We start from the raw sequence: 9,710 nt of genomic DNA, 5'->3' as shown, positions 1-9,710 counted from the left end.
TAGGAAAATTCCACTGTTGGAGCCATCATCCTATGTGAATTAATTTCAGCAGGACACCTTGAGACCTGAATTGCTCTGTGGGATGGAAAGCTTTGTAATTTAATGATCTTCATAACAATAATCTTGCAGGGAAAAATCAGGTGCCCTCCCCCAAAGACCCAACAAAGGTGACCTGGAGCATCACTTGCAGGTGAAACCTGCCCAAGTAATTGCCCTCACAGAACCTTACATTGCTTTTTGATAAACTCAAGGCACTATGGTGCCTGCACTGTACAAAATGAGATGTGGCTAGGGAAGAATATCCAGATTCCTTATGCAGCCTGAGAAGGTATAGCTGGGGAGAAAGCTAACCCTTTAGCACACTTGACTCCCATCTTACTTCCTTCATCAAGCCACAGAGTGTCATTGAAGCTGTGTTGGAAGTCTGCGTTTTGGAAGTGTCTTTTCTGTACTGAATAATACATGCAAATTTTTCATGACATGGCTTGCTTAGGACCTTGACACCATAGTTTGTATTATGAAGTGATCATCACTCATCATTAATAAATACATATCAACTCTGAAAACAAATTGGCTTCCATTTTTCTGTCTGTATATGATTTTTAGGTCAATTAGACTTCAACCAGAAGGGCCTGTATATTTGAGTTGCAATCAGTAAGTATTTTTCCTTGACAAAATAGAACTGACATGAGGTAAAAGTGCTTTCAGCACAGACTGAGAATTAAAGTTACTGCACTTGTAACTGTCAAAATTAATCAACTTTACATAAAGCAGATGCATGAAAAAGATGCTTATTCTAATTTTTATCATTATTATTTTAGTGTTACCTCATAAATATTTTATTGAAGAATGCTACAGAGGAGCCAAGTGAAGCTGCAAGGTAAAATACTGAGTAACAGAAATGGTAAAATGGGAAAGTCTGGCAGCTTATTTCTGGTGCTTGGACAGCTGAGTTGTTACTGCAGCCTTGGGGTTTGGTCTAATTTAGATGGGTTCTTCACTTTAGCCCTATTAAGATTCATGGATAGAATCATGTTGGAAGGGACCCTCTAAGGTCATCTGGTCCAGCCCCAGTGCAATCATCAGGGACACTTCCAACTTTATCAGACTACCCAGGACCACATCAGCTCTGATCTTGAATGTCTCCAGGGAAAAGGTCTCAACCACATCCCTGGGCAAACTGTTCCAGTATTTCACCACTCTTATTATGAAGAACTTCCTCCTGACGTCCAACCTAAATCTCCCCTGCTCCAGTTTCAAACCATTGCCCCATGTCCTATCACTATAAGCCTTCTAAAGAGTTCTTCCCCAGCTTTCCTGTAGGACCCTTTCAGATACTGAAATGTAGCTATAAGGTCTCCTTGGAACCTTCTCCAGGCTGAACAGCCCCAACTCTTTCAGCCTGTTGTCACAGAAGAGGTGCTCCAGCCCTCTGATCATTTTTGTGGCCCTGCTCTGGACTTGCTCCAGCAGGTCCAGGTCTCTCTTGTATTGAGGTCCCATAGCTGGAAACAATACTCCATGTGAAGTCTCACAAGCACAGTGGCAGAAACACCTCTCTTACTTTGCTGGCCACACTTCTTGCAATACAGCCCAGGAGGTCCACTCTGCACCATACAGGTGTTGACCTGTTCTGTGAGAGGAAAAAGAGGTGGCATCTCTGTGCACATCTTCCTTTTTCCTGTAAATGTTCTAAAACTTCTGACAAAACCACTTTTTCTTTCCCAAAAGATGCATAGCCATTTGTGGCCTGGGAGTCTGGATCTGTGAAGAGCTAACACAGTGCACAAACCACCCTCAAGTGAAGGAAGTGATCAATGTCATAGGTGTGACACTGAAGGTATGACTCTGAGAGTCTCTCTGACTGTGACCGGTTGACGTTGCCCCCTTAAGAAAGGGAATATGGTGGACGGAAGTTGGTAAACGGAAAGAATAATCTTAACTATTTCATTGGTGAAGTGGGAGGAAGCACCTTCTGAACTGGGAGTGAACTGGGCATTTCCAGCACTTCTCTGTCAGTCTTGCTTCCGCCTCTTCTTTGGGTAGCAGCTCTTTCTCTGCTGGGCTTTCTGCCAAGACTTCGGCCTTGAAACCGATAAGATAGAAGGCCTGTATTGACTCCTTTCCAATTAACACAAAACTGCTTTTAACTTCTTTCTTTCTTCTTTCCCCCTTTTTCTGACCTACTCTGGGGAAAGGGGGGGGGAAAGAGGGGAGAGCGGAGGTGGGGAACCCCCTCTGCTGAGGGGGGTTACTCTCATTTCTGTGTTACTCTGTTGTATATCTTTGTATATATTGTAAATATTGTAAATTTGTAAATATTCCCCTGCAAATCCTACACTGCTTTGTAAATATAGCTCCACTGCCTTGCTAATTCAGCTTGTGAGTTTTTTTTTCCTTTCCCTTCAATTATTTTTTTCCCTTTTACCTTACAAGGGGGAAGGGAGGAGGCTTCTTGGCCTTACCCTTCCACCCCACCACATTTTTTTCTTATTGGCGTACCCAACATGCGGCAGATAATTAGTTTAATTTATTACTTGATTGATTTAGTGTTTTCCAGCTGAATTAGCAAACATGAAGGTATTGTGGTTTGTGGAGCGATTATTCTTTTCAATTTTTGGGGCTCTGGTTTACAGATATTGTTTGGGTTTGATTTTGGATTACCTGGGTAAATATTTGGTGCGGACAATTTATATGTGGGTTATGTATAGAGTTAGACTACGGTATGGAAAATGTATTAATTTCCTATGGCCAGTGAGATACAGGAATGTTACCTCCACCACTCTCCCAATTGAGATAAAGGGTTTTAAGATTCTGCCTGAGGAGAGAGTAACTTTAAGTGATGCCTGGGATCCAAAAGTGATTTATGTGATGTGTATAAATCTGTTGCTGGTGATGGTAATAGCATATTTCCTGTTCTCTCTGCGGCGAGAGAGAAAGATATCCAGAGCTTGTTTTGTTATTAAAACTAGATCAAAAAGAAAACGCCGTGGCTCTAGGTCAGTCCCAGAGTCATCTAGTGACGAGGACTTTGGAGAACCCGTGTCAGTCAAAAAGAAGGCTAAAAAGTTAATTGGTAAAGCAGCTCTAAATGACTTTGCTGATTCTGGCAAGCAGCCAAGGGCATCGGCTGGTATCAACATGGCGCCTACTCCTTCTCCCACTCCTCCTTCTCCTTCTTCTTCTTCTCTGTCAGCCATTAATGGAGCAACGTCACTTCCACCCACTCCCTCGGTGGGACCGGAAGTCACTGCCCCAGCAGCTGATTTATCTCAGGACTTGTCAGCTTCTATTAAGGTGGCTGTAAATTCAAACACAGCTCCAGTTAAGGTGGCTCCTTTAAAGACTAGAGGTGGAAAGGCCAAAGATGGAGAAGAGGAGCTGGAGACGGATCCTGGTGAGGGGCCCTCTACTCTAAAAGATCCTGCTGAGGAGGAAGAGAAGGTTTGTTTTAAAGATCTAGCTAACCTAGTGAGATCAAAGCAGGATAGAGATGAAGTTAGGAAAGCAGCTGGCAAAGGTGGCTCTCAGCTTAAAGAGATCCTTAGGAGAATGACAGCAGGATTATATGGGCAAAGAATTCAGGGAGACGAGGAGGAAGATGATATTTCAGACTGTTCTTCTCCACGGGAGGAATTGCGAAATGTCCGTAAAGATTTCACCAGGGCAGATAAGGAGCCAGTTCTAGCTTGGCTTAGTAGGTGTTATGATACAGGTGCTTCAGCTCTAACAGTTGGAGACAAGTCAGCAGCTCAGTTAGGAACTCTCTCAAGGGATAATGGAATAGATAGACATCTAGGCAGAGCTCTCGGTAAGGTTAATCTGTGGATACGCCTTTTATTTGCGGTTGCCCTGAGATACCCTTCCCGAGATGATCTTCCCTGGAATCCTAAACCCTGGATTACCATAGATGAGGGAATTAAGCGCTTGAGAGAATTTGCTGTTAGATAGCTACTCTATGGTGAACATGAAACTCTGAATCCTGATGACATTCCTGTGGGTATTGGTCTTGCTAAAAAGATCATCAAACTTGCTCCTTCTAATTATGCAAACATTCTGGCAAGCAGAATTGTGTCAAGAAGTTATGGTGGAGCTTCTCCTACGGTTGGCCAATTCAGTGATCAAATGAGACAATTGGAGGATAGCATGACACGTGGTTCTTTGGTTTAGGCCATCAAAACGATGTCTGGTGATATTCAGAATTGCATAAGAGAGTTAAAAGATTCCATATACCAATTGGCACAGAAGGATAATTTCAATTCTTCCTCCAGGTGGATACAAGTTTCATCTGTGAGGAATACACGTCCTCCAAGGAGGTCATTCCAAAACAGGTCATTCCAAAACAGGTCATTCCAAAATAGACCACCAAGACAATCACGTAGAACTATTTGGATAACTCTGCGTGATCAGTTTGGTGAGAACATGAACCGCTGGGATGGCCAACCAACTTCTAATCTTTTCAGGAGACTGAGGGAATTGCAAAGTGGCAGAACCCGAGGTAGCAATACCAGAAGGGTAGCTGTTACTTCCACAGTTCCCCAGAATGACTCTTGTGGCTCCAACAGTGGCTCCAGTTATAACATGCAAAGTTATAACATGCAAACTATGTGCAGTGCACATGTACGCATGTTGCCCATAACTAGGGGTGCCCTGCCTCCCGCCAGGGGGAGGAGAGGGATAACAGATTTAATAGAATCTATTGGGATGTGTATATCCAGTGGCCTGGCACTTCACAATTTCGGAAGTACAGGGCCTTGGTTGACACAGGAGCTCAGTGCACCATAATACCATCAAATTATCAGGGATCAGAGTCTATAACTATTCTGGGAGTCACTGGTGGATCTCAAGAGTTAAGTAAGGTAGAGGTTAATATAAGTTTAACTGGTAAACAATGGAGGAAGCATACAGTTGTGACCGGACCTGACGCACCTTGTATTTTGGGAATCGATTTTCTGAGAGAAGGGCGTTTCAAAGACCCTAGAGGTTACAAATGGGCTTTTGGAGTAGCTTCTATAGAAATTGATGGACAAAAATTGAAGCTGTCTGCCAGACCTGAACTTTCTGATGAATCTGCAGTTGTGGGACAACATAAGATACAGGACATTAAATTGCCGGTTGCTTCTCAGACTGTGCACCACAGACAATACAGAACCAACCGTGACTCTTTGTTGCCCATTCAGAATCTGATTCGTCAGTTGGAGAGTCAGAAAGTCGTCAGCAAAACTCATTCACCTTTCAACAGTCCAGTGTGGCCTGTGCGGAAGCAGAATGGAGACTGGCGTCTGACGGTAGACTACCGAGCCCTGAATGAAGTGACACCACCTATGAGTGCAGCAGTACCAGACATGATGGAGCTACAGTATGAGCTGGAATCCAAAGAGGCCAAATGGTATGCTACCATAGACATTGCTAATGCATTTTTCTCTATTCCCATAGCAGAGGAATGCAGGCCTCAGTTTGCTTTCACCTGGAGAGGAATCCAGTACACTTTCAACAGACTGCCAATGGGCTGGATCCACAGCTCAAGCATCTGTCATGCAGTGATCCACGATGCTCTGGAGAAAGGCGGTGCTCCGGAACACATCCAGTTCATCGATGATATCATCGTCTGGGGTAAAACTGTTGAGGAAGTCTTCGAGAACGGTAACAAAATCATTGACATTCTTCTGAATGCAGGTTTTGCCATCAAACGAGACAGAGTGAAAGGACCTACCACAGAAATTCAGTTTCTGGGAGTGCGGTGGCAGGATGGACGCCGACACATTCCAGTGGATGTGGTAAACAGAGTCTCTACCATGGCAAATCCCACCAACAAGCAAGAGACCCTACGTTTCTTGGGGATAGTGGGATTTTGGAGACTGCACATTCCTGGATACAGTCAGATTGTGAATCCTCTGTATGATGTGACTCAAAAGAGAAACAATTTCCACTGGGGACCTGAACAACAAGCAGCCCTTGACCAGATAAAGCAAGAGGTAGTTCAAGCAGTGGGTCTGGGACTTGTCTAAGATGGTCCAGACATTAAGAACATTTTGTACACGGCTGCAAGTGACAATGGTCCAACCTGGTGCTTGTGGCAAAAAGCTCCAAGTGAGACACGTGGACGACCTCTTGGTTTCTGGAGTCGAGGTTACAGAGGTTCAGAGGCTAATTATACTCCAACAGAGAAAGAAATCTTAGCTGCCTATGAAGGAGTAAAGGCATCTTCTGAAGTGATTGGAACTGAATCACAACTTCTCTTAGCTCCCAGATTACCAGTTTTGAATTGGATGTTCAAAGGCAAAGGCTCCACACCACATCATGCCACAGACTCAACATGGTCTAAGTGGATGGCTCTGATAACACAGAGAGCTCGAATGGGAAATCTTGAAAGACCTGGTCTAGTGGAGGTGATCTCAAGTTGGCCTGAAGGTATCAACTGTGCTAAACCTCCAGAGGAGAAAGTAACTCGTGCTGAGGAAGCTCCTCCTTACAATGACCTTTCTGATGATGAGAAGAAATATGCTTTGTTCACAGACGGTTCCTGTCGTCTTGTTGGAAAGAAGTGAAGGTGGAAGTCTGCAGTGTGGAGTCCAACACGCCGAGTTGCAGAGGCGAAAGATGGAGAAGGAGAATCCAGTCAGTTCGCAGAGGTAAAAGCTGTCCAGCTAGCTCTTGACGTGGCTGAACGTGAGAGGTGGCCAAAGCTTTATCTCTACACCGACTCATGGATGGTAGCCAATGCTCTATGGGGTTGGCTAAAGAACTGGAAGAAGAGTGGTTGGCAGAGGAAAGGAAAACCCATTTGGGCAGCCAACCTGTGGCAGGACATTGCTGATCGAATCGAGAGAATTCCAGTGAAAGTGAGACACATCGATGCTCACATTCCTAAGAGCAAAGCTACTGAGGAACAACAACACAACCATCAGGCAGATCTAGCTGCAAGAGTTTCTCAAGTAGACATGGACTCCAATCTTGATCTCGACTGGAAACACCGAGGTGAGATATTCTTAGCTCGGTAGGCTCATGATTCGTCAGGACATCAAGGCAGAGATGTAACATACCAATGGGCTCGTGACAGATCCATAGACATTTCCATTGATGCTATCACGCAAGTCATCCATGACTGTGACATTTGTGCTGCTATTAAGCAGGCAAAATGACTTAAGCCCTTGTGGTATGGTGACAGATGGTCCAAGTACAAGTATGGTGAAGCTTGGCAGATTGACTACATCACTCTACCACGTTCTCATTCTGGTAAGCAATACGTGCTTACTATGGTAGAGGCAAACACTGGATGGTTGGAAACTTATCCAGTTCCACATGCAACTGCACGCAACACCATTCTCGGTCTGGAGAGACAAATCCTGTGGAGACACGGAACTCCAGAGAGGATTGAGTCAGACAACGGAACTCATTTCAAGAACAACCTTGTAAAGAACTGGGCAAAACAGCACGGTATTGAGTGGATATTCCATATTCCCTACTATGCACCAGCTTCAGGGAAGATTGAACGCTACAACGGTGTGTTGAAGACCACTCTCAATGCTATGGGGGGTGGATCTTTGAAAAACTGGGAAAAACATTTAGCACAAGCAACCTGGCTGGTAAATAGCAGAGGTTCAGTGAACCGAGCTGGACCTGCACATTCAGATTTGCTACAGAAAGTAGAAGGTGATAGAGTTCCTGTTGTTAGAGAAAAGAATCTGTTAGGTAAAACTGTTTGGGTATTTTCACCCTCAGGAGAGGCTAAACCTGTCCGAGGGGTGGTTTCAGCTGAAGGTCCGGGTCACACTTATTGGGTAATGCAAGAGAATGGTGAAATTCAGTGTATTCCACAAAGAAATTTAACTTTAGCTGAAAGAGGTTAATTTCAAACTGTTGTACAGCTGCATCGCGCCCAGAGGAAGAATCAACGAGGAATCTACGGTGCACGAACCCTGAGATCCCTGAGAGCCCTGAGTCAACTAAGAGACCCTGAGAATCCCTGTTTCCCTTTTTCTTCACTTCGTCGGTGAAGAAATGAACTGTTTTCCATTTTTCTCATTTTCTGATTTTCTTGGACTTTTGAATCATCTACATCTGAGCATAGCTGGAATGGACTATGAACTTTACTCACGAACTGTAAATATCGTTTTGGATTGGATGGACAGTATGAACAGCCAATGAAATTGTTTAGAAGGGGTGGACTGTGACCGGTTGACGTTGCCCCCTTAAGAAAGGGAATATGGTGGACGGAAGTTGGTAAACGGAAAGAATAATCTTAACTATTTCATTGGTGAAGTGGGAGGAAGCACCTTCTGAACTGGGAGTGAACTGGGCATTTCCAGCACTTCTCTGTCAGTCTTGCTTCCGCCTCTTCTTTGGGTAGCAGCTCTTTCTCTGCTGGGCTTTCTGCCAAGACTTCGGCCTTGAAACCGATAAGATAGAAGGTCTGTATTGACTCCTTTCCAATTAACACAAAACTGCTTTTAACTTCTTTCTTTCTTCTTTCTCCCTTTTTCTGACCTACTCTGGGGAAAGGGGGGGGAAAGAGGGGAGAGCGGAGGTGGGGAACCCCCTCTGCTGAGGGGGGTTACTCTCATTTCTGTGTTACTCTGTTGTATATCTTTGTATATATTGTAAATATTGTAAATTTGTAAATATTCCCCTGCAAATCCTACACTGCTTTGTAAATATAGCTCCACTGCCTTGCTAATTCAGCTTGTGAGTTTTTTTTTCCTTTCCCTTCAATTATTTTTTTCCCTTTTACCTTACAAGGGGGAAGGGAGGAGGCTTCTTGGCCTTACCCTTCCACCCCACCACATGACCAATAAGCTTTGTGTAAAAAAAAACTCCCCAAAAAAACCCCAAAAAAGTATTTTCATTTTTTATGAAGTTGTGGCTGGTTCCAGGAATCATGGCCTGCTAGTTTGTCTGTTCATTGCTCAAAGCCCTGAGAGTTTGCCACTTGACACAACTCCTTGGGGCTTGTTGCACAGTATTGGACACTGTGATTCTTACAGCATAAACATTTTTTTATTGTTTGTGTAGGTGCAAAATAATTCAAAGTGTAGAAAATTTGAATGCATTGTCTTGTGTGTGTCTGGATGTAGTTGACTTCTAACCACCTTTTCTCTTCCAGTTTTCTAATAAACTGGTAGCTCAGGTAGCCTGTGATGTTCTTCAGCTGCTGGTTTCTTACTGGCAAAAGCTTCAGAAGTATGAATCCTCCCTGTCCAGAAAAAATACTGAGGTACATCAACTTCTTCTAAGATGTTTGTGTGGAAATGGTATGCCCTGTTGTCTTAATCCTTGATTCATAAATTCATAGAATGGTTTGGGTTGGAAGGCACCTTAAAGGTCTTCTAGTTTCAACCCCCCTGTGATAGGTAAGGACAACTCCCACTAGCCCAGGTTGCTTAAGACCTCATCCAATCTGGCCTTGAACACCTCCTGGGAGGGGACATCCACAACCTCTCTGGGCAACCTGTTCCAGTGTCTAACCACCCTCACTGTAAAGAATTTCTTTTTCATATCCAGTCTAAATCTGTCCTCCTGAAGCTTCAGACCATTCCTTCACTACAAGCCCTTGTAAAAAGTCCCTTCACAGCTTTATTGTAGGCCCACTTGATGTACTAGAAGGCTTCTATAAGGTCAGGTCTCCCTTACTTGAGCTACTGTAGCTGTCTCTATGTTACCTTTTTCTTTCTTCTGCCTTTATTGTTGGGAGAGGTATTTGCTGTAGTCCT

The 9,710-nt window shown here is 44.0% G+C and overlaps 1 long non-coding RNA gene across 1 annotated transcript; it reads left to right on the top strand.

The window, feature by feature from the left end:
* Nucleotides 1-819: 819 nt before the first annotated feature.
* On the top strand, nucleotides 820-9,208 carry LOC137443477 (uncharacterized). Its single transcript, XR_010987893.1, has 3 exons — nucleotides 820-880; nucleotides 1,732-1,840; nucleotides 9,104-9,208. It is a non-coding gene; the product is annotated as an uncharacterized lncRNA (long non-coding RNA).
* Nucleotides 9,209-9,710: the final 502 nt, after the last annotated feature.

This window comes from Melanerpes formicivorus, unplaced genomic scaffold, assembly GCF_026170545.1.
Source record: "Melanerpes formicivorus ecotype bairdi unplaced genomic scaffold, bMelFor1.0.p_v2 SCAF_9, whole genome shotgun sequence".
NCBI lineage: Eukaryota > Metazoa > Chordata > Aves > Piciformes > Picidae > Melanerpes > Melanerpes formicivorus.
The sequence above is the reverse complement of the archived record's forward strand: the minus strand, read 5'-3'. Positions and strand labels throughout refer to the sequence as shown.